Source organism: Halichoerus grypus, chromosome 4 (genome assembly GCF_964656455.1).
Source record: "Halichoerus grypus chromosome 4, mHalGry1.hap1.1, whole genome shotgun sequence".
Lineage (NCBI taxonomy): Eukaryota > Metazoa > Chordata > Mammalia > Carnivora > Phocidae > Halichoerus > Halichoerus grypus.
The window spans coordinates 103541617-103567527 of record NC_135715.1 but is presented as its reverse complement, the minus strand read 5'-3'; the positions used below and the strand labels follow the sequence as shown (position 1 = coordinate 103567527).

General features: G+C 37.6%; 1 protein-coding gene across 1 annotated transcript in view; it reads right to left on the bottom strand.

Moving 5' to 3' along the window:
- Window positions 1-25911, bottom strand: part of THSD7B (thrombospondin type 1 domain containing 7B) — a 568319-nt gene that overhangs the window by 464611 nt on the left and 77797 nt on the right. The window lies entirely within an intron of this gene.

Here is a 25911-nt window from a genome sequence, read left to right as displayed (position 1 = left end):
CCCCAAAAAAACTAAGTAGTGATGGAAAAGGAAGTAGGACTTGTAAACTAATCAATCTACTTATTTAATAAACATTTTTAGTGCATGCCGGGCACTGGTTATAAATGAATTCTTTCAACCTGCACAACTTTGAGATATATGTTCTTACTATCTCAAATTAAAAATGGGGGTCCTGCAATGTTTACTCACTTGCTCACATTCTTAATTAGTCAGGAGCAGAGTTGAGATTGGGATCCAGCCAGCCTGGCTCCAGAGTCTGTGCTCTTAACCACTGTATAATATGTGGTCTTATTATAGGTCATTCAACCTATACTGATAAGTACCTACCATCAGTCAACACTGTGCTAGGTGCTGAACCAGAGCAGAGAATAAAAAAGACAAGGTCCCAGTCCCCATGGAACCCATATTTCTGTGTGACTTGATACTAACCATACATGAATTCATGAGCCCCAACAACAAGACTGGAAAGCTGTTACTGCTGCTTCTGTTTCCTTTGTCATGCCTGTCTTATTGCAACACCAGACAGATTTCAGGTGTCTGATGATCAATGCTGAGAAGATACCCCAAACCCCTCAGGTCCAAGACCCAGCAGACACTTGCTGCTACAACTTTTGTACTTAACATGGAACCCTGCCATTGAAACTAATCAATCTACCAGTGCAGCACCTGGGCCCACAAGAGGCCTTCACTAATCTCATTAGAAGCTCCTGAATGTCTGTCTTCAGATAGGCAGTGCAGTTGGAAAGAGACTGGGAATATCTCTTGTGTCAAGGACAATGTTTTTACAGACCATTATTTTTATCTGGCTTATTTTTAGAGAGCTATTGGGAATGTTTGGGATTAGGGGGTTAAGTCCCTCAAGGTCCGCATTGATAAGTACTTAACCGTCAATCAGTTCACTGTTGGATATTAGGGATAACTGTACTCCTAAGATACGGAAGTCAGGAGAGACATGGTGTGCTAGAGAGGAGCTGTGGGGGGGGGGGTGTTCCCTGGAGACTATTAAGTGACATAATTAGGAGGCCCAGGGGTGGGAGTGAGGCCATTTGTCAGAGCACTCATGCCTCTTTAGCACCTACTGCTTTGACAAACAGTAGATCTTAATCCATATAGATAAATTCTTCCAGTCCCAGGCGACATGTCTAAGATGCTTCATTTAGGCACTGAATCAATGTACTTGGGCCAACCTATCTCTATCTCAGACCCTCTGGGCTACATTTGTTCTAGAAATAAATCATAAATAAGTCACAAAGCACTTACCAGCTTCAGACCACTTAGGTAGTTTTCTCCCCAAGAACAGCAAACACAGAATATCTCTATGCTTATTGGCTATTTAGAGCTAGAAGGGCTAATTTAGCTTAATTCGTCAATTTTACTGAAACCCTGAGTTTCAAAGACATTAGATAGTTTCTCCAAATTCACTCAGCAAGTCCAGGGCAAAGCAAGACCTAAGCCTTGTGCCAGGCGGCTGACTGAACTCTACCTGTCCCTGTTGTTTTTCCTTCCATGGAATGAAGCCATCAGACAGGACACACGAGGTTGTGTGTACCGAGGATATTTTGTTGATGAATCGCAGTGACCACAGTGGAGGCAGTCAGTGACACAACAGACCCAAGACGTCCACGAAGGCTGCAAACTCACAATAACCTTTTATATAAAACCCAAATCCTTCCCCTACTTCATCGCTACTTTTAAACTCCTCCAAATACTCATCCAGACCTCCCCCACCAAGGAGGAGGTAGTGAGACTGAACTTTGCTCCACTCAAATGACTATTTACTTCTTTTATTTGTGGCAATTCACGTTGTAATATAATTATCTTGGCAGGTGGATAGGATGTGCGGACGACACGGACCACCTGGATTTGGACGGTTTGTGTATTTACTTGGCCAAACTCCAGCCATGATGTTTATAGAAAGAATTGCTGTTTTTCTACTCATCTGAAACCTTTTCTCTGGATATACTGACTGAAATAACTTTATTTCTATTTACCAACTCTGTCATCTCTGATGCAATTAATCCTTGCTCTAATCAGTGCAGGTCTGTGTTTGTCTCTTTTATACCAGATGTTTTGTTTTGTTTTTTAAAGATTTATTTATTGATTGATTTAACAGAGAGAGAGCAGGGGGAGGGGCAGAGGGAGAGGGAGAGCAGCAGACTCCCCGCAGAGCATGGAGCCCCACGTGGAGCTCGATCTCATGATCCCAAGATCATGACCTGAGCTGAAACCAAGAGTCAGATGCCTAACCAACCAGGCCACCTAGGCACCCCCCAGATGCCTTTTAGACCATGTCACCTTGATGCCTTCTGTCATTCATGTGCTGATCAACTGCCTGACTAGATAAGCAGCTACCCAAGGTCTTTTTTTTTTTTTTTAATTTTATTATGTTATGTTAGTCACCATACAATACATCATTAGTTTTTGATGTGGTGATCCACGATCCATTGTTTTCGTATAACACCCAGTGCTCCATGCAGTACGTGCCCTCCTTAATACCCATCACCGCGCTAACCCATCCCCCCATCCCCCTCCTCTTTAAAACCCTGTTTGTTTCTCTGAGTCCATAGTCCCTCATGGTTCATCTCTCCCTCCAATTTCCCCCTCTTCATTTTTCCCTTCCTTCTCCTAATGTCCTCCATGCTATTCCTTATGTTCCACAAATAAGTGAAACCATATGATAATTGACTTTCTCTGCTTGACTTATTTCACTTAGCATAATCTCCTCCAGTCCCATCCATGTTGATGTAAAAGTTGGGTATTCATCCTTTCTGATGGCTGAGTAATATTCCATTGTATATATGGACCACATCTTCTTTATCCATTCATCTGTTGAAGGGCATCTCGGCTCTTCCCACAGTTTGGCTATTGTGGACATTGCTGCTATGAACATTGGGGTGCATATGGCCCTTCTTTTCACTACATCTGTGTCTTTGGGGTAAATACCCAGGAGCGAGTGCAATTGCTGGGTCATAGGGTAGCTCTATTTTTAAATTTGCAGGCAGCAAAGTCAGTCCCTAAAGAGACTTCTCATGGCCACAAAGTGTTAAAGAGCCAAAATAACTTTCAACTCAGAAACTGAGATTGCTACATAGCGGTAGCTTTCCAAGTACTAGGGAATATATTATAATATTATAAGTGATTGTACATGTGCAATAGTCATTAATACTTTGAATATTCTGGTCCTAACCTGGCATTTTTCATTTGCAATAAGAAATTATTACATTGACCTGCCTTATAAGAAATGTGAAAGTCTGCTACTAATGATTGCAAAGTTGTCTTAAATAATGAACTGCTCCATGAACAGAATGCTAATTAACAAAAGGGAAAATATGCTGGGTAGATGATATGTTTAATGTTAAAAAAATAAACACACACAAAACTGTTCTTATTCTAGAAATGTACAATATTCATGATTTTCCTTAATGACAAAGTGATTTCAGATGAGCATACAAATTCAATCAAAATGACTGGTAATTAAGAAGAAAAATGCCTGTTGTGACATTAGCATGTGACTGCCATTGTAAAGAAAAATGAGGACCTTCATATTTTATTTTTTGAGACTAAATCAAGCTCTAATTTGAATTAACACAGAAATAAGTTGGCAAAGGTTCAATATAAGTATATCATCCCCCACCCCTACTGATGACCATTTTGTAAGACCTTAATTTCAATGCCTCTTAATACCTCAAGAAGAAATTAAACTGAAATTGCATCATAATAATATTTAATAATAATTAATAACCTGTTACTCTCTCTGTAATTAAAAAAGTGAGTTATATTTGCTTAAAGTAAAAAGAGCTATCACAGGAGCCAATGATGTTTTCTTGTCTTTTAACATATCTATTATTGGATGAAAAATCAAGTCAGTCTTTGAAAATTCAGAAAGTGTTTGAGGTAATTCTGCCATGGCATAATGGAGCTCACCTTTCCCTCTGTACAGAAAGAAGTGTCTTGAAGATGGTCAAGGAATTAGTCACAAGATATTCATTTTTTTCCTACTATTTTCAAGGAGGTGGAGATGAAAAAAAAAAAATAAAGGTGATGCTACTTCCTTGGGACTCAAAATCTGGACTATTTTGCTGCTTTTTATCTTCGTGATACCAAAATCCTCCTGCAAATAATACATTCCATCTTCAGTTAATTTTACATAAGATATTTGATTTCTAGAATGACATCAACCTTCACAAAGAAGCTAGACAAAAAAAGTTATATTTATTTCAACTTTCCAAATCAAATGCAGGCACTGTAAACCCCAAAGGGAATTCTCATTCAAAGCTTAGAACCCCCTCATTCCATGGGCTCTCCAAGAACAACCATAATAGAAATAGCAACTGCTAAGATTTAATTCAAAACTAATGAAAGAGCCTACTTATGTAAAAATGCTGCTTTCTAAATGATTTTTGAGAAACAATATTGCCTCTGACATATTCATTTAGGGAGTATACTGACTTGGCAGAAATTCAATCCACCTTACTGCTAAAATAAATAGGCCTCTTCTACAGACTGAAGGAGTCAAATGGTTGAAGGGGAAAGATAAATAATATCACAATTTTAACCAGAAAGCTATTTTCCTTCAAGAAGCTTCATGTATTATTTCAATTGCCTTTTGCCACTGGGATTTGCAAAATAATGGATCATTCTTTTAACTTAGCGGATAGAATAAAAGCAATCTGTCTTCTAGCACTTATAGGCAGCTTAAAGAATTAAATCACATCTCATCCTATTATACCTAATAAAGCTTAATTTTAGCCATATTGTGACTCTCTTGGCAAAGTTCCATGCAATACAACTTGGCAGGAAGATGCATGTGTATGTACCGCAAATTTAATACCTAAAAATAATTCCTGCAATTAGAAATAATTATGGGAAATGTGACCACATATCAAAGAGTTTTCCAAATTTCATTCATTTCATAAAGCCAATCAGAAAATGCCTAGTGATTTTCTTAATGCTACAGAGTAACAACACTCTAGGTAAAGATGGAAAACAATATTCTGAATACAAATGAAGGCAAAATAAATGAGGTACCTGTACAATTCTGGAAAGAAATCAGAATCAATATCCAACAATTACACAATATAGCAGCCTTTGGGCCAATATTCATATATTTCTATTATCATATAGTCTCACCTCTGTTCCTTTTTTTAAGAATTTCTTTCTGATTGTTTCTCAGCCTTTTAGCTCAGAGCTAAAAGTAGGGTACAGAGAGGGTAGAAGGAACAAAAGCTGACCTAAATGGCATCTTTCAGAGTGTAGTTAAAAATACCATTATTGATGAGAAAGAATAGAAAGGAGATCAATGCAAGATGGGGAAGTGGTCAGGCAAGGAGAAAAAGTGAAAAGGCAGAGAGGCAGGTAAGAGGAAGAGTTACCTCCCAAGCTGTCAGGGGCATAACTAAGCAACATCAAGGAAGTACAGCTTTTGCAAGGGTTTTAGCGCGCCGTACTCTTTCTACTCACAGCACTTTGCAACCTACAGTTCATTTCCCCATAGAAACAATGACAAGAGCTGAATGAGAACAAGTTTTCCAAGGAATGACCACAAATGCCTCTTTTATTGATTAATGTTAGTAATAATCACTAATATATACTAGCAACCCACTTGGTTCTAGGCACTGTGCTAAGGACTTACATGCAATTTCTCATTCATCACAATCACTTGGAAGTAAGTATCATTATCATGTCCACTCAGTAGATGAAATAACTGAGGATAAATTATTTGTCCTAAATGACAAAGCTAATATGTGACAAACACAGGTCCAGGGTTCTTCAAAGCCCCTAATCTAATACTAGGCTCTACTATGAGTTTATATTTGCAGTAAAAATTACGATAGAAAAAAACCCTGCTGGGAGCACCTGGGTGGCTCAGTTGGTTAAGCATCTGCCTTAGGCTAAGGTCATGATCTGTGGGTCGTGGGATCGAGCCCCATGTCAGGCTCCCTGCTCAGTGGGGAGTCTGCTCCTCCCTCTCCCTCTGCCCCTCCACCCACTCATGATCTCTCTTGCTCTCTCTCTCAAATGAATAAAATCTTAAAAAAAGAAAAAACCCTGCTGTAATCATAATAATTGATCAGGAAAATAAATAGGTGACCCTGCTGCCTACTTCCAAAAATGTTTGAAGTGAGATAAAAATAGAAAAAAAGTAGTTTAAAAAATATCAATGGTAAAGGCCAAACCCCAAGAAAGGTAACTGTTGTTAAAGGAAAATGAGGAGGTAGGAATGGTATTTTTGATGTGATTCTGAAAGGTAAAGGTTTGAGGGAGGGGGCAGATGAAATTAGATTATAATGACCATTTTCATCCTAAAACTTAGCTTAAGGCCATTCCTAAGGAATTACAGTGAGTTCACAATCAGCAAACCCCTGCCCCCTTAAGATTTCTTAAGGAGCAAAAGATGACCAAAGAAACCCTTAAGGCAGCTTTGAAAACAGGGAAAGCTGACAAGTCCAAGTGCGTGCCCAGCTCACCTTCCACTGGGTACCCCTAGTATCCCTAGCACAATCCTCTCTCTTATCAACCATATCCAATCCAGCAAAGGAGCAAGGGCAGAAGTGACAGCAAGACATCTCTAAGTCCCCTGAGCAAAACTGAAAGGAAGAGGATGTTTTAAAAAAGAGAAGAAAAATAAAAACATGGTTGAGATAAGGATGTCTCAGAGGAGGGAGAAAGGAGCAGGAAGATCTGGTAAGAAGAGCATGAGGGAGACATATTTCTCACCTTTGTTATATTCTATCCTGCCTAAGGAGCCTTTGTAAACATCTTTTTCCTCATGGCCCCTCCCTCCCCCAAGGTATTTTCACACCATAAATATACTGTATATATGTGTATGCTTTATATATAAAAAGTGTAAGAAAGCAGAGCTGGGTCTCCCAGACTTTGGTCCTGGTCACAAGATGCCCTATTATTCCACCAAAAGCCAGCAAGGCAGACCTTCATTTGTGTTGATTTAGAAGGTGGCATTTCAACCTGGGAATAGCTGAATGGAAACTTTTAATAATGGTAACAAGAAGAGGAAATCCATATTTCCTAAGGCAACACGAATCTCTAAAAACAACATGACAAACTCCAAAACTTAAAGCTCTAAGAGTCAAGGGCGCCTGGGTGGCTCAGTTGGTTAAGCAACTGCCTTCGGCTCAGGTCATGATCCTGGAGTCCCTGGATCGAGTCCCGCATCGGGCTCCCTGCTCCACAGGGAGTCTGCTTCTCCCTCTGACCCTCCCCCCTCTCATGTGCTCTCTCTCATTCTCTCTCTCTCTCATATAAATAAATAAAATCTTTTAAAAAAAAAAAAGCTCTAAGAGTCAAAAAAAATAAAAAACCTTAAAAAAAAACAAAAGAAAAAAAGGGGGGGGGGGGATATGTGGTATTTATTTTAAAGAGCCAGGAAAGAACTATTTGTCTCTAAAATAAATATGCACACCATCCTGTTTTTAAAGGAAGGGATATTGAAGGCCTCGTTGTACGTGATATCCTTGTTAGCATATGCTACTTTAAATGTGCAAATCATTTTAGACTGAACAAGTTAATTCAACTTCAAAGGAAGGCTCGTGGGATTCACCAGGTCCCTAAGTAGTGATAGGAACGACACTGCATAATAATTTTTAAAATGCAGAATAGCTCATTCTTTTGTATGAGAATCTGCTTTATCCATTTTTGAAGTAAAACAAAAATTACAAACCAAAACCTTTGCATTGCAAAGCTAGATGAAAGCTCCTTCCTCCCAGGCCTATGCAGACATTGCAAGTCCTACACCGCATAGCTAGCTCTTCACTATGTCAAGGCCAACATTATAAATTAGTAGCTTTCAACCTGCTTAAACCAACAGGGTCCAACACAGTCCCAATTCAGAAGCACTGGGTCAGAATTGGGAAGGGGGTAGGTAGCAGAGAGTACAGTAAAGATTTACATCTTTAAAAATCTTTATAATTAGCAGGTTGGGGAGTCCTTGCTCCAAGTAATTTATGATCATTTTGAAAACCAATTGACAAAATACAGTTATTTTTAAAAAACCATTAAGCTGGTAATCTATTACTTACATGAATTGGGTAAATTTCTTGGCGATTGAGCTTCTGTAAAATAAAAGGACTATCCAATATTTCTCACCTTTGTTATATTCTATCCTGCCTAAGGAGCATCTGTAAACATATTTTTCCTAATGGCCCCTCCCTCCCCAAGGTATTTTCATACCACAAATATACTGTATATATGTGTATGCCTTATATATAAAAAGTGTAAGACTTTTTTCATCCCATGAACCAATTTTTGTTCCCTTGAGGGCAATATCATCCTCCACTGGGAATGAATGGAGTAGAACACATACTGAACTTAAATTGTGTGCTGAGCAACTTACAAGTATATTCTGATTTAATTAGCAAAAGTTTCTGTGAAGTACTACTAATATCTGCAGTTACCAGTGAGACAACTGAAGTTTTAAAAGTCTGCCCAAGCTTCAGTAATAAGTAAATGCAGAGGCAGGACTTGAACCTAGCCGGTATGATTCTGGTTTACCCTCTTTATCACCATGTTAGACTCTTCCAGCTGAAGGCTCTAAAATTAATGGATTCATCACATATTTCCATGGCTCCTAGCTAGAATCTTTTTTTTATTTGACTACAGTGCTTCTAAATACCTGTTTCTTTTTCTTGAAGTTGGAATCTATATGCTGATATTTTCATTGCAATAGCAAGAGACAATTCCATTAACCAATAAGATATGCTATTTTCTGATGCATTCACAGAATAGACAATTTAATACAGCTGACACACTGTATAATTTTATGAATATTTTACCTAAATACTAATCACATTATTAAAAAGTTGTTTTAAGAGGCGCCTGGATGGCTCAGTCGTTAAGCATTTGCCTTCGGCTCAGGTCATGATCCCAGGGTCCTGGGATCGAGCCCCGCTTCGGGTTCCCTGCTCAGCGGGGAGCCCGCTTCTCCCTCTCCCACTCCCCCTGCTTGTGTTCCCTCTCTCACTGTGTCTCTCTCTGTCAAATAAATAAATAAAATTAAAAAAGAAAAGTTGTCTTAAGAAGTTGCATACTATATTTTTTTACATTTGTATACATCATCAGAATAAAATAGGCTATAAGATCAAAAGGACAGTGGTTTATATTTTAAAGTATTATAATTGTCTTCTATGAAGTCTTAATTTGCAAGAGAAAGCATTGAAAAATAATGAGGATAATTATTTGATTTAAAAACGCTGTTAGTTGATTCTATATTAAAAGCAGCATGGATGCATTTCTAGCTTACTAGACGCAATAATTCTGAAAGTGTTATTACCTATTTTCTGATTCTGAAAGTGTTATTACCTATTTTTAAAAGGCTAGGTGAGTTGAATTGTTCAAAATAAAATAGATTTTTACAACATAAAAAGAGATATAGTTGCATGCAATAATCATTTTGTTTTTTTAACATTTATATTTTCTTAATTCAGGTGCTCTAACAAATACTGTTTTGTTCAACCCAATGAAGCTCGAAGGTAAGACACATTTATTATGACTAATATTATTTTGGAGGTGGGGAACCCTGAAAGAATAGTAGTGGTTGTTCAGAAAATTTTTAGACCTTTGGTAGCTCGAAATCCTTAATGTAGTGAACTCAGCACAAAAGTTAGGGAGCCTTCAGGGGCTCTCTACGGGAGATTACACAGAATCATGAAGCATCTCACCTGAGGACCAGCACCCCTATCCAGAACCATCTTGCTTCAAATCTGACTCAACAGAATCCAAACAGGACATACGCTCCTAATACCATCATTTCTGCTCTCTGACAGATTACCTGTCCTGAGAACAAAGACAAGACCACATCTTGTAGGTCACCAGCAAAAACCAATTTTGTTCTCTCTACTTAACACTGATGGCCAACTATTCATATAAGACATGTCTCATCTAGAGTTATTTTCTTCTCTTACATTTGTAATGATCAAAAACATTATAAGAGAGAGTGCTACATTTTTAAAGAAGAGAAACCTCTCTTTTTTTTTTTTTTTCCTGAATTGGTACTCATGGTCTGAGGAAGTTTTATGTCAAAGGGTAACCAGCCAGATCCTAAAGAAAATGGTAGCCTACTTGGAATATCCCTTCCTTTTAGAGATATGCTCCCTCATGGAATCTCGGAATGGAAAAGATTCTTAATGGTATCTTATACAATATCCTATTTATACAAATGAGAAAATCAAGGCCTAAAGCAGTTACATGACTTGTTCAAGACCAACACGTAGTGTGAGTATCAACTTAGAATCCCCGTCCTGATATTTAGTGGATTCATTTATGCTGCCTCTAGTTAAAAATTAAAAAATAAAAATAAAAAATCCTTAATTAACCTTATCATATCCCATTCACATTTACACTTTATATACATTTAAGCCATGTTTTTTTCTTTTTTTAAAAGCTTTTATTTATTTTTATTAGAGAGAGAGCACGCATGAGCCAGGGGAGGGGCACAGAAGCAGACTCCCCACTGAGCAGGGAGCCTGACATGGGACTCGATCCCAGGACCCTGAGATCATGACCTGAGCCAAAGGCAGATGCTTAACCAACTGAGCCACCCAGGTGCCCCAGGCATATTTTATTCTGCAGATGACATTCTTCTCTATGAAATGGGTATTTCTTCTCCTTCTCAATTAGATGGCAAAAACCCAGTTATTAGAGCTGGATCACTTACTTCTTACCTGGGAATCATTATTAGCAAGTTTTCAGCTAGTCAAGTTCCTATCACCAAGAAAAACATATACAGCACTTCTTTTTTTTTTTCCAATAAGCAGTTTGAAGAAACATTCCACCTATGATGAAAGGCTGTGTAGACATTAAATAATAATACATGAACTGAGTTAAATCCCCACAGTAATACAGATTCTACAAGAACATCTGCTGTTCTGCTCACCGCTGCAACTCCAACCCATCACTCACAGCCAGGTAGCGGGCATCCAAGAAATACTAAATAAATACATCAACAAATTAATGTGGTTATGTGAGTTTTGATTCTAACCCAGATGTTAAATAAAAAAAGAAGTATGGTAGCAAATATTTGGTGAACATTTGATAGGGTATGAGGATACTCGGAGAACCCTGATATATACAGGGTTCTACACAGGGTTGGACAGGTTGAACCTGCAAAAGATCACTTTGCCAGAGGGCAGGTAGGGGCTGAACAGTCTGTGCTCCTCTTGCAAATTACACCCTCTGGTTCATGCCCAGAAGCGTATCTTTTTCCAATACTTCCACCCAGAGGGGGAGACTTTTTGTAATTCACAGAACAATGCAGTTTATGCTGACTACAATTCATATACAATCTTCCTTTTTTTTTTTAGAGAGAGAGAGAGAGAGACAGGGGGTGGAAGGGGCAGAGGGAGAGGGAGAGAGAATCTTAAGCCCAGAGATGTATTTTTTTTTTTTTTTAAACCTGAGAGATACATATTTTAAAAAGAAAAAAAATTCAGGTGACTGATCAAGAAATATCCCACACCAATGAAAACACAGTAGATAGAAAAACTAATCAGTAATAGATTCTTAGGGTCTGAGACTAGCCGCTACAGTTTACTAGAAATAAGACACTGAGACACAGAGTGACAAGTGGCCAGTGGAGCTTCGAGTGAGGTTAATAGAGGTATGCACTGAAGGTCAGAATGTTAAATTTATTTGTTAATGATTCCAAAGTCCAAAAATTTAAATAGAAGCAGTGTGAAAGTGTCCACAATAAGCGACTTTCCCTTTGTAACCTCTTAGCAATATGCAGTGTAATTTTAAAAGGAAAGACTATATTCTTCACAAAAGGAAATATTCTGGAAGCAGAAAAGACCTACTTAACACAAATCACTGTCAAATAAGACATGCCAACTGAGCTGAAATTGCAATAAAGTGGCAAACTTCTAACCGCCCCCTTCCCACCCCACTGCCTGTTTCTTCAAGGCAAAGCAGCTATTATTAACACCCAACCCTTTTTCTAAGCACTGCTACAAAGCCCCAGAGAAGAGAGCATAATCCTGTATCTTGGTGAGTCTACCATTTGATTAGCTGAATTAGATTTACACTAATGAAAACTAGGGATTATTATCAAATAGGTATGAATTATGGCATTCATGTGCCTAGAGTCAATTGTACATGACACAGGTATTCCCAGGAGAAAAAAGATCAGGAGAGAAATTCTGAAAAAACATGGGATAACCTGAGCATAATCACAAAGTTGTTCCGGCCCTTCTTTTTTCCTTTTTTTCCCCTTTTTTTTCCTTCCTTCCTTCCTTCCTTCCTTCCTTCCTTCCTTCCTTCCTTCCTTCCTTCCTTCCTCCCTCCCTCCCTTCTTCCCTCTGTCTCTTTCTTTCTTTTTTGTGTATGGTTCACACACAACGTTATATTAGTTTCAGGCATACAGCATAGTGATTCAACAACTCTATATGCTATGCTATGTTCACAAGTATAGCTACGATCTGTTGGTGTCTCATTTTTTAAGATCCCAGGCACACACAGCATCCTCTTGCTGCCTTTTGGCCAACATATACACATTGGGGTGGGGGGGAACACAGGCCTGGGTTTCTCAATGCCCTGAAGTTACTATTCTTTCTACTCCATATTTAATTTCTCTTCTTACCATGTAACTGATCCCATTTTGTATTTTATAACCTGACATTCGAGGACATCAAAGGGAAAAAATTCTTATATAATGAAATTGTTTCAATATATTGTACACCTGAAACTAAGATAATGCTGTATGTTAACTAACTGGAATTAAAATGAAAACTTAAAAAAATGAAATTGCTCTTTTAAATAAATATGCAAAAATCCAAATGATAATCATTGAAAAATATTCCTTCTTGTACTATATCCATGGGACCACAAATTGAATCTAGCAGCACATTAAAACATTGAAAGAATTAAGAAATTAAAAGAGCAAGATTTTTTCTTCCCTAAAAATGCAGGGATGGCTCAATATTGGGGTATTTGTAAATAAAACTTAATGCATGGATAGATGGAGAAAGAAACTCAAAAGCTCATCTCAGGGTTGCCTGGGTGGCTCAATTGGTTGAGTGTCTGACTCTTGGTTTTGGCTCAGGTCCTGATCTCATAGGTTGTGGGATGAATCCCCAAGTCACGCTCAGTGGGGAGTCGACTTGGAGATTCTCTCCCTCTGCCCCTCCCCCCCAATAAATAAATAAATCTTTAAATAAAAATGCTCATCTCATTGTGTGTGTGTGTGTGTGCATGTGTGTGTATAACAATATACGGTAAATATGGTGTAACATGTGATATAATATATAAATATCTATTTGTATGTAAATTCCACAACCATTAATAATCAAATACCCAAATCCCTAAAACAAAGAAACAAAGTTAATAAATGCCATCTAACATAAATCACAACTCGATCACATTTAGAATGAAAAACTCTACATATTTAAGTCATAAACAAGGCAAGGATACCAGCTAACATTTTATGACCTACTATTGTACTAGATTTCCTAGCCAGTGCATTATTTTAAAAAGACATAAAAGTTATAACTATTAAATGAGAAAAGATAAATGTTACATTTTTAAAACTTTTTTTTTAATTTTGAGTATAGTTGATACACAGTGTTACATTAGTTTCAGGTGTACAACACACTGATTCAACAAGTTTATACAATATGCTATGCTCACCACAAGTGTAGCCACCAAATGTCACCATACATTATACAGTACTGTTATAATATCATTGACTATATTCCCTATGTTGTGCCTTTTATTCTTTTTTTTTTTTTTTTAAAGATTTATTTATTTATTTATTTATTTGACAGAGAGAGACTGTGAGAGAGGGAACACAAGCAGGGGGAGTGGGAGAGGGAGAAGCAGGCTTCCTGCGGAGCAAGGAGCCCGATGCGGGGCTTGATCCCAGGACCCTGGGACCATGACCTGAGCTGAAGGCAGACGCTTAACCGACTGAGCCACCTAGGCGCCCCGAGTTGTGCCTTTTATTCTTGTGACTTATTCATCCCATAACTGGAAGCCTGTATGCTCCACTCCCCTTTATCAAATTTGCCCATGCCCCTATTACCCTCCCCTCTGGCAACCACCAGTTTGTTCTCTATACTTATAGGTCTCATTCTACTTTTTGTTTATTCATTTGTTTTTTTTTTTTTTTAGAGTCCACATGGGGGTGAAATCATATGGTATTTGTCTTTTTCTGTCTGACTTATTTCAATTAGCGTTATACCTTCTGGTTCCACCGATGTTTTCTCAAATTGCAAGATCTCGTTCTTTTTTATGGCTGAGTAATACTCCATTGTGTTATCTTTTTTATCCATTCATCTACTAATGGACACTTAGGTTGCTTCTGTATCTTGGCTATTGGAAATAATGTTGTCATAAACACAGGAGTACATAGATATTCTCAAATTAGCATTTTTATTCTCTTTGGGTAAATATCCAATAGTGGAATTATTAGATCTCCCATATGGTATTTCTATCTTTAATTTTCTGAGGAACCTCCATACTGTTTTCCACAGTGGCTACACCAATTTACATTTCCCACCAACAGTGTATGAGTGTTCCTTTTTCTACATATTCGATCCAGTATTTGTTATTTCATGTCTTTTTGACTTTAGACATTCTGACAGGTGTAAAGTAATATCTCTTTGTGGTTTGATTTGCATTTTCCTGATGATTAGTGATGTTGAGCATCTTTTCATGTGTCTGTGGGCCATTTGCATGTCTTTTTTGGAAATATGTCTATTCAGGTTCTCTGCCCATTTTTTAAAATCAGATTGCTTGTTTTGTTTGTTTGTATGTTTTGTTTTGTTTTGGTGTTGAATTGTGTAAGTTCTTTATATGTTTTAAATATTAATCCCTTCTGAAATATATTGTTGTCAAATATCTTTTGCCATTCAGTAGGTTGCCTTATTGTTTTGTGGATGGTTTCTGTCTTCATGTAAAAACTTTTAAATTTTCATGTGATCCTAATAGTTTATTTTTTCTTTTACTTACCTTGCCTTAGGATACACAACTAAAAAATATTTCTACAGCCAATGTCAGAGAAATTACTGCTTGGGTTCTCTGCTAGAATTTTTATGGTTTTAGGTCTCACATTTAGGACTTTTATACAGTTTGAGCAGTTTGAGTTCATTTTTGTGTGTGGTGTTAAAAAGTGGTCCAGTTTCATTTTCTTTACATGTAGCTATCCAGTTTTCCTAGCACCATTTATTGAAGAGACTGTCTTTTCTCCATTGCATATTCTTGCCTCCTTTGTCATAGATTAATTGACCATATAATTGTGGGTTTATTTCTGGCCGTCTTTTCTATTCCATTGATCTATGTGTCTATTTTTGTGCCAATACCATACTTTCATTACCACAGTTTTGTAGTATATCTTGATATCTCCAGCTTTGTTTTTCTTTTCTCAAGAATGCATTGGCTATTCAGCAACTTTGTGGTCCCATACAAATTTTAGTATTATTTGTTCTAGTTCTAGTTCTAATGAAAAATGTTGTTGGTATTTTGATAGGGATTGCATTGAATTTGTAGATCGTGCTGGGTAGTATGGACTTTTTAACAATATTAATTCCAATCCAGGAGCATGGGATATCTTTACATTTGTTTGTGTCATCTTCAGTTTCTTTCATCAGGGTTTTATAGTTTTCAAAGTATGGATTTTTCACCTCCTTAGTTAAGTTTATTCTAAGGTATTTTATTCTTTTTTGTGCAATCATAAGTGGGATTTTCTTAATTTCTCCTTCCGCTACTTCGCTATTAGTGCATAGAGATGCAACTAATTTCTATGTATTAATTTTGTATTCTGCAACTTTACTGAATTCTTTTACTTCTATTTTTTTTTTCTTTTCGTAGAGTTGTTAGGATTTTCTATGTAAGTATCATGTCATCTGCAAGTACTGACAGTTTAACTTCTTCTTTACCAATATGGATGCCTCCTATTTCTCTTTCTTATCTGATTGCTGTGGCAAGGTCTTCCAGGACTATGTTAAATAAACGGTGAGAGTAGACATCTTTGTCATGTCCCTGATCTTAGAGGAAATGCTCTCAGTTTTCCACCATTGAGTATGATGTTAGCTGTGGGTTTTTTGTACATGGCCTTTGCTATGTTAAGGTATGCTCCCTCTAAACCCATTCTTTTGAGAATTTTTATTATGAATGGAGGTTGAATTTTGTCAAATGTTTGTCTGCATCTATTGAGATGATCATGTAGTTTTTATCATTCTTCTTGTTAATATGGGGTATCACATTGATTCATTTGCAAATATTGAACCATCTTTGCATCCCAGGAATAAATCCCCACCTGACTGGTGAGTAATACTTTTAATGTACTGTTGAATTCAGTTTGGTGATATTTTGTTGAGGATTTTTGCATTTATGTCTATTGGGATATTGGCCTGTAGTTTCTTTTCTGTAGTGTTTTTGTCTGTCTTGGAATCAGAGTAATACAGGCTTCATGGAATATATTTGCAAGTTTCCCTTCCTTTCCTATTTTTTGAATAGTTTGAGGAGAGTAAGTTAACTTTTCTTTAAATGTTTGGTAGAATTCACCTGTGAATCCATCTGGTCCTGGGCATTTGTTTTTAGAAGTTTTTGATTACCAGTTCAGTTTTGTTTCTAGTAATTGGTCTGTTTAGATTTTCTATTACTTCCTGATTTAATGTTGGAAGATTATATGTTTCTAGGAATTTATTCATTTCTTCTAAAGTGTCCAAATTGTTGGCATATAATTTTTGTAGCATTCTTTTATAACCCCTTGTATTTCTGTGGTGTCAGTTGTTACTTCTTCGCTTTCATTTCTAATTTTATTTATTAGAGTCCTTTCTTTCTTTTTTTTTTTTCTTGATGAGTCTGGTGAAAGATTTAACAATTATCTTTTTCTTTTCAAAGAACCAGCTCCTGGTTTCACTGACTATTTCAATTGGTTTTTTTGGGGGGGAGAGGGTTGGGTTTTTTTTTTTTTTTTTTTTTTTTTTTTTTTTTTTTAGTCTTTATGTCATTTATTTCTGCTCTGATCTTTATTATTCCCTTCCTTTTACTCACCTTCAGCTTTGTTTGTTCTTATTGTTCTAGGTCCTTTAGGCATATGGTTAGATTGTCTATTTGAGCTTTTTCTTATTTCTTGAAATAGGCCTGTATCACTAAATACTTCCCCTTTAGAACTGCCTTTGCTGCATCCCAAATAATTTGGACAATTTTGTTTTCATTTTCATTTCTCTCAGGTATTTTTTTAATTTCTTCATTGATTGTTTTTTGATTGATTTCTAGTTTCATACTGCTTTGGCCAGAAAAAATGCATGTTATGATTTTAATCTTCTTTTGAGAATTGTTTTATGGCCCAACATGTGATCTATTCTGGAGAATGTTTCATGTGCACTTGAATAAAAGTGTATTCTGTTGTCTTCGGATGGAATATTTTGTATATATCTGTTATGTTTATCTGATCTAATGTGTCATTCAAAGACACTGTTTCCTTATTGATTTTCTGCCCGGATGATATATCCATTGATGTAAGTGGGCTGTTAAAGTCCCCTACTATTGTGCATTACCATAATTTTTTTTCTTTATGTCTGTTGATATTTGTTTAATGTATTTAGCTGCTCCAATCTTGGATGCATAGATATTTACAATTGACATATCTTCTTGTTGGATTGATCCCTTTATCACTATGTAATGCTCTTCTTTGTCTCCTGTTACAGTCTTGTTTAAAATGCTATTTTGTGGTTTGTCTCCCTCTCTGATTTTGTCTTATTTTATTTTTTCCCCTCCCATAAGAGACTCTTAACTATAGGAAACAAACTGAGGGTTGCTAGAGGGGAGGTGAGTGGAGCAATGGGGTAACTGGGTGATGGAAATTAAGGTGATGGACATGATGTAATGAGCACTGGGTGTTATATACAACTGACGAATCATTGAACCCTACCTCTGAAACTAATAATACACTATATGTTAATTAATTGAATTTAAATTAAATTTAATTTAAAAAATAAAATAAAAGCATTTTGTCTGAGTATTGCTACCCCAACTTTTTTGTTTGTTTTTATTTGTTTGTTTTTTTTATATATATTGCAAATGTTTCTCCATCCCTTCTCTTTCAGTCTGCATGTCTCTTTAGGTCCAAGGTGAACTCTCTTGTAGGCAGCATATATAAGGATCTTGTTTTTTTTATCCATTCTGCCACCCTATGTCTTTTTATTGGAGCATTTAATCCATTTACATTTAAAGTAATTATTGATAGGTATGCATTTATTGCCATGTTGTTGATGTTTTCTGGCTGTTTTTGTAGTTTTCTGTGCCCTTCTCCTCTTGCTCTTTTTCTTTGTAATTAACGAGTTTTTGTAGTGTTATGTTTGTATTTTTTCTCTTTATTTTTTGTTATCTATTATAGGTGTTTGGTTTGTGGTTGCTATTAAGTTTATATATAACATCCTAAGTGTATAGCAGTCTATATTAAGTTAATGGTGATTTAAGGTTCAAATACACTCTTAAAAAAAAAGAAAGACTTCTCTCTCCCTCTCTCTCTCACTCATTACTCCATGTTTTATGCATATGCTGTCATATTTTACAACTTTTTAGTCATAATTTACTTACATCTAATGATGGCCATTTCTTTTCCACTTAAAGAAGGCTCTTTAACATTTCGTGTAAGACCAATTTAGTGGTGATAAACTCTTTAACTTTTGTTTGTCTGGGAAACTTTTTATGTCTCCTTAAAATATGAATGATAGTGTTGCTGGGTAGCATACTCTGTGTAGGTTTGTTCCTTTCATTACTGAGTCTCTTCTGGCCTGCAAAGTTGATAGATTTATTGAGTTTCCCTTGTAGGCAGCTCTTTGCTTCTTTCTTGCTGCTTTAAAATTGTCTTTATCTTGGGGTGCCTGGGTGGCTCAGTTGGTTATGTGTCTACCTCCACCTCAGGGGATGATCTCAGGGTCCTGGGATCCAGCCCCACATTGGGCTCCCTGCTCAGCCAGGAGCCTGCTTCTCCCTCTGCTCCTACCCCCACTCGTGCCCTCTCTCTATCAAATAATTAAATAAAATCTTTTTTAAAAAAAGTCTATCTTTAACCTTTGACATTTAACTATTGTGTGTCATGGCATGGACCTTCTTCAGTTCTTGTTTGGTATTCTCTGTGCTTATTGAACCTCAATATCTATATCCTTCCCCAGGTTAGGGAAGTTTTCAGCTAGTATTTCTTCAAGTAAGTTTTCTGCCCCGTTCTTTCTCTCCCTTCTGAGACCCCTATAATATGAACGTTTTTTTGCTTGATGTTGTCCAAGAGATCTCTTAACTTATCCCCATTTTTTAAATTCTTTTGTCTTTTTGTCATTCAGCTTGAGTGCTTCCCATTACCCTGTTTTTCAGGTCACTGATCTATTCTTCTGTATCATCCAATCCACTGTTATTTCCCTCTAGTTTTTGTTTGTTTTTTAATTTCAGTTATTCTTTTCTTCAACTCTGATTGTTTTCTGTTTTTTGTTTTTTGTTTTTTTCCATCTCTTTATTAATGGTCTTACTGAGTTCTTCCCCTGTTGTCTGTAGCCTGGTGAGCATCTTTATGACCATTACTTCAAATTCTTTATCAGGCATATTTCTTATCTCCATTTCATTTAGTTCTTTTTCGGGAAGTTTTATGATTTTCTTTCTTTTGGAGTACATTTTTCTGTCTTTCCATTTTTCTTGGCTTTCTTTGTTTCTATGAATTAGGTGAAACAGCTACTTCTCCTAAACTTGAAGGAATGGTTTTATGTATGGTCATTTCCTATGTAAACTGTGTGTGCTTGCTGACTTTTGCTATCTGGCGGAGCTATGGCTGGCAAGGACTGGAAGTCCTGGGGCTCTCCATGCAGTAGGCACCCTAGCAAGATAGCTAAAGCTGAAGTGGGCACAGATGGGTGTGGTCCTTGGACACTCCATGGAGTGAGTGCCATGGCAAGACAGTTAAGGCTAAAGTGGGAGCAAGTTGACATGTCCTGAGGCTCTACACACAGAGGGCACCTTGACAGGATAGCTAAAGCTAAAATGTGTATTATCTGGGGTGTCTGAGGCTTTCTGTGCAGAGAGTGTCCTGGCAGGGTGGCTCAAGCTGAGTCAGGGTGCAGGCTGGGAGGTCCTAGGGCTTTCCACACAGTGATGGCCTCACAAGACAGATAAAACTCAAGTGTGTGCAAGATGGGGTATTCTACTTGAGTGAACACATGAAGGTTCTACATGCTGTGAGCACACTAGCAGGACACCCGAAGCTGAAATGGGTGCTCATTGTGGTGTCCTGGGATGCTTGGTGCAGGGGATGCCCTGTAGGGTGGCTGCAGCTGAGGCGGTGTGTGGGCTGGGAGGTGACTGGGCTCTCTGCGCAGAGTATTTTTTGGGAGGATAACTGAAACTAAAGTGGGTGCAAGCCAACACACGTAGGGCTCAATGCAGAGGACACCTTAGCAAGATAGCTAAAGCTAAAGTGGGTATAAAATAGGCTGTTCCAGGACTCTCTGCACAGAGGGTGCCTGGTGTCAAGATAAGGTATAGGTCAGGGAGTCCTGGGGTGCTCTGCACAGTGCAAGCCCTGGCAGGACAACTAAAGCTACAGAGGGTGTGGGCTGATGTGGTCCCTGGGCTCTGTGCAAAATGTGCCCTGAAGCCGAAGTAGTTGCAGGCCAGGTTGTCCTAGGTCTTTCCACACTGAGGGTGACTTATAGGGATGGCTGAAGCTCACTTGGGTATAAGCCATGGTGTTCCAAGGTGCTTGGTGCAGGGGATGACTTGGTGGGATGGCTGGAACCAATGCAAGCAAGGACCAGGTGTTCCTGAAGCTCTCTGCCCAGGGAGCACTCAGGCAGGGCAAACGGATCTAAGGTAGACATCAGCTGGGAGATTCTGGAGCACTGTGCACCAGGAGGGCCTATCAGGCCATCTGAAGCCAAAGTGATGTGGGTCTGAAGTGTTTTGGGGTGTTTGGCGCCTGTGTCACCTTGGCACCAAGGCTGGAGCTGTAGTGGGTGCTAACCAGGGGTGTCCCACTGTGCACTGCCCTGTAGCTACCCTGGTGGATGCCTGGACATGGTATGGGCTAAGGTCCTGGGACTCAATGAGGTGGCAGGTGAGTTAGGGTGTCCAGACTGAGCACTGGTCTGCACTTTCAAGGTAGAGGAAGAGTGTAGATTATGTCTGTCAGCCTCTCCCATCCAAAGAGAGTTCCAGCAGCTCCCTCACTTTGGAAGAGTACTAGGGCTGGCTCTTTTATATTCCAGTTGGTCTTTTAAACCTTGGCTTTTTTCCTGTGTCCAAAGACAGACAAATCTGCTCATGGTCCTTCGGTACTATCCCTTCCCTCTGCAATTCACAGCGTTGGGGTTGGGGGTTCCCCTTCGTTACCCCATCTCTGTCTCTCTTGCTATTCCTATTTGCCATTCTCATTATCTTTTATTGTACAGAAGCTGTTCAGCTGGTCCTCTGTTCTTCTTCAGGAGGAATTGCTCTATAAATAGATGCCATTCTATGTGTTCTGTGGAAGAGGTGAGTTCAGGGTTTTCCTATGTCACCATTTTGGACTGGAACCTCAACTACTACTATTTATGTATGTCTATTGCCAGATTATTTAAGAACATCAAATAAAAACTAAGAATTTATAAGACAGTACAATAAATAAGGTTTTAGGTATTGTCTTTAATTTCTCAGTCTTCCCTTATGTTTATTTTTTTAAGTTATCTACTACATTTTGTAACAATTTTTTTCTCTGTTTAAAAATATTGTTGGTGTATTATCTATCCAAGTATGGAGTGACATATGTAAAAACAAAAGATAAAAACAAAAAAATCTATGGAGAAAGTTTCTGGTAATCATTTAAACAAACCTATAGCTCTATCTATGTCATCTTCTCTATTAAAATTTGTGTTCACTATATCCACTATCCAAATGCCTAGCAGCTGAGGGTGATGATAAAGAACATGAAACATAAGTGGGAGGCTGTAACAGTGAGTATCACGGCTAGAACAGGGAGACTAGACTGTCCAAGGGGAAAAGTATTTTACCACTGATATTGTTAAGAACTGTAGGCACATGGTGATAATTTTTTTTACTCTTTTTATTTTGAAGTAATTATAGATTCATAGAAAATTATAAAAAATGTGCTTGAAGGTCCTGTGTACTTTTGTCACGCTTCCCCCATGGTACCTTATTGTACATTAGAGTACAATATCAAAACCAGGAAATGGATATTGGTACACTATACAATGCTTATTCAAAGTTCATCACCTTCACATACATTCGTGTTTGTGTTTGTTTGTGTGAGTGATTCCATGCAATTTTTCTCCTATGTAGATTTGTGTGACCAGAAACACAATCATGACGTAGAACTGTTCCATATCACCATGAGGCTCTCTTGTGCTATCCCCAATATAGCCACACCCACCCCTCGCAATACCAATTAACCTGGCAGCAACTAATCTGTTCTTTATTTTTTCTAATTGGTCTTATTATTGCTTATAAATTCTCTATAGACAATGTACCCCTTATTGTCCGAAGCAGCCTTACCCTTGCATTGCCCTGCCCTTCATTCACCACTGGCCTGCGATAACACCCATTGAAATCTGACATCTCATCTCACTTGACTAAATCCCAAATGTTTGCCTTGGGCAGCAACTCTCTGCATCCTCTGCCCTGGTCCCCAGGTAGGCCTCTGACTCACCTCCTGCTGTCTCTCCTGCCTCACACTCCTCTATATAAAAACCTCTTTGCTGCATCAGGGAACATTCTAAGCACACGGCTGCCCTTGGTCTTTGCACCTTTTCTTCTGCCTGGAATATTCTTTTTCCAGAGAATTAGTCTCACTCTCCTCTTTTACTAAGCCTCTGCTCAAATACCACCTCTGGCAAAAGAATTTTTCTGACTTTCCTATTTAAAGTAATACACACTCTCAGCTGTCTCTTCATTATTATCTTGGTTTGTAGCCCGCTTTCCTTTTCTTCATTGCACCTATCACCCCCCAATATGTGTTTTTTTTGTCAAGTTATACATTATCTCTCTTCCCATCAGAATATAAATACCACAGGAAGGACTATGGAGGCTTTCTTTAAGGCTGTATTCCAAGTGTCTAAAACAGTTCTTAGCATATAATAGATATATAGTAAATATATAGTACATATACCATATATTACTACCATACAGTAAATATTTGGTGAATAAATTCTCACTGGTGATCATGGAAATAAAATTTAAACAAGGAGACTATGATTCTCTCTTGCCCAGTCAGCAGGAATATGAAGTGCTGGCAAAATATGAAGAAACTGGCAAGCTTGGACATTGTTAATGAAATTTGAAATGGCACAGCATTTTGGGGAAGGAATTTTGGCAGTTTCTATCAAATGTGAAATGCCCAAATCCAACAATTCTACTTCTAGTAATCTTATTAAAATATTGACAGTTGACATTTGAACAAAGCTAGATGTATAGCTGAATATTCTCAGCATTACTTGAGGACAGATGGATGTTCTCAACACTATTTGTTATAAAAAACAAAGTTCTAAATGCCCTTCTAATGGAAAATGATTAAATTAACTAAGATCACCCAACCATGGACATTATGCAATGCTATAATGGGGGACCTCTCTATATATACTATCATGGAAAAATCAAGTGACCAAAGGCAAGTTATAGAAAATTATGTCAGGTATGATTTCTTTTTTGTAATAAGAAAAAAAAAAAATATATATATATATGAATGCACATTTAGATGTGTGTGTGTGTGTGTGTGTGTGTGCTGTGTACACACAAAGCTAGACCAGGAAATACTCATACCAGTTAATTTATGCCATCCCTGAGATTACTGGGGTAGGCTTGGAGGAAATATTTTAACTTTTTGTACCATATATTCTCTACCTAATTTTTCACAATAATAAATTTATTTTATAAATAAAATGTTATAAGAAAAAGTAAAAATTAAATGCAATCTAGTCTCATTAAACTAGTTCAGTATCCTTGATATATAATGTCATAAGGTATTTGGCATAATGTATTATCCTTTCACTGAGGATGCTTTTATTTAAAAAAAGTTCTTAAGCCAAAGGAATAAATTGCTAATGGTAGAATTTCAGCAAGGATATTTCTGCTATGGAGGGCTTCCCAGAGCATCTCACAGTGGATAATGAACGCAAATGCAATGTCTGCATCAATCAGACAGACTGGAGGAATCTCTAACTTTCCTTTTATTCACCGCTCCAAATCATGGCCCACTGGCTGACAAACTACTTCAGGGCTTGGAGTGGAACCTTCAGGATTCCACAACTGGAATTCAAATGATTACAAACAGATAGAGAGGAAATCCCCCTCTCTGTCCTGCTCTTTAACCTCATCATAATACCAGGTGCCACTTTTACTGGGCCACTCCTGGTTTACTGGATGTTCCAGCAGCACTGGCCATGAGTGGGTTTGCCTCTGTATTACATTGTCTCTATACTGCACCCAAATTGCCTCAAAAATGTGTTCCTTTAGATCCAGAATAGCAGATTCTCTCATTACTCACTCGGTCTTTTTAACATGAAAATCATAGTTACAAGACTTTCTCAGGTATTCTGCTAGGAGAATGGGGATGACTAAGTACAATTTAGTTAACATTACATAAAAACAATTCTACGCACATACCCTACTGACCCTCAATCAACAGCAACATGTCCATACAGTAGGGGATGCATATTAACACAGCAGTTAACACTCCGTGAATAATTATAGGGTGTACTTCAAGCTGCAAATGAAAGGAAAGAAAGAAAAGGACCAAATAGAGCTGCAAAATGTAATACATGGAGGACAGAATGTTGAATGACAGGACAGAAAAAAAGAACAGTAGAAGGTATGCTTAGTAACATACAGGAGTAAATAATTAAATAATTAAGAATATTTATTTAATATTAATATTAATAATATTAAATGCAATGACACCACCATATAGGATGAATGAGAAATATAGCAAAAGGAGGTTCATAGGATATTGTATGTAACATCATGACCTTCTGGGCAAGGGCCCTCAGCTAAAGTGTGGCACACAACTACCATCAAAAGAACCCAATAACTCTATATTAAAAAGGAGGTAGGAAAATAATTCAAGTTTGTGGAACTTTCAGAATACAGTGGTTTCACATACATTTTCACATTAAATTCACAGCTCTGCTCATCTGCTTAGAAATCAATGAATCTAAACATATGGCGGGTAGCTCAGGGGAGGCACAAGAAGAGATGGAGGAAGAGAAGCAACCTTTGGAGAGAATGATAAGCCCAGACAATCTGGAGGACACGGCCTGTGCTTTATTATCCTAGACTGAAAATCTATCACAACTCTTTCCCCAATGGGGAAAAGATTCCAATTTTACAAAAGATACACAATGAGCACATGAAGAAGTGTTCCACTCTGTTAGTTACCAGGAAGATACAAATTAAAACCACAATGAGCTACCACCACATATCCAACAGGATAGTCAAAAGTAAAAAGTCTGAAAAGGCTGAATGTTGTTAAGGATATAAGACAACCAGAACCTCATATTTACACACAGCTGGCAGATATATAGAATGGTACCATCTATTTGGAAAAAAAAAGGATTTGAAATATTCTGAAAGAACTATACCTGCCACATTATCTGGCAATTGCATTCCTATGTAATTACCCAAGAGAAATGAAAGCATTTGTTCATAAAAAGCCCTGTACAAGAATGTTCATGATGACTTTGTAAATAATAATGAAAAACAATTCTGATGTCAACCAAGAGAAGAATGTATAAATAAGCTGTGCTATATTCATACAAGGGAATGTTACTCTGTAACATAAGGACAACATGACTGAAATTCAGAAATTCTATGCCGAGTGTAAGACAATACAAAAAAGTACATATTATATGAATAGTATAAACTAACTGTAGGTCATAGAAATCAGAGGAATAGTTGCTTTGGATGGGGATTGGGACCGGAAGT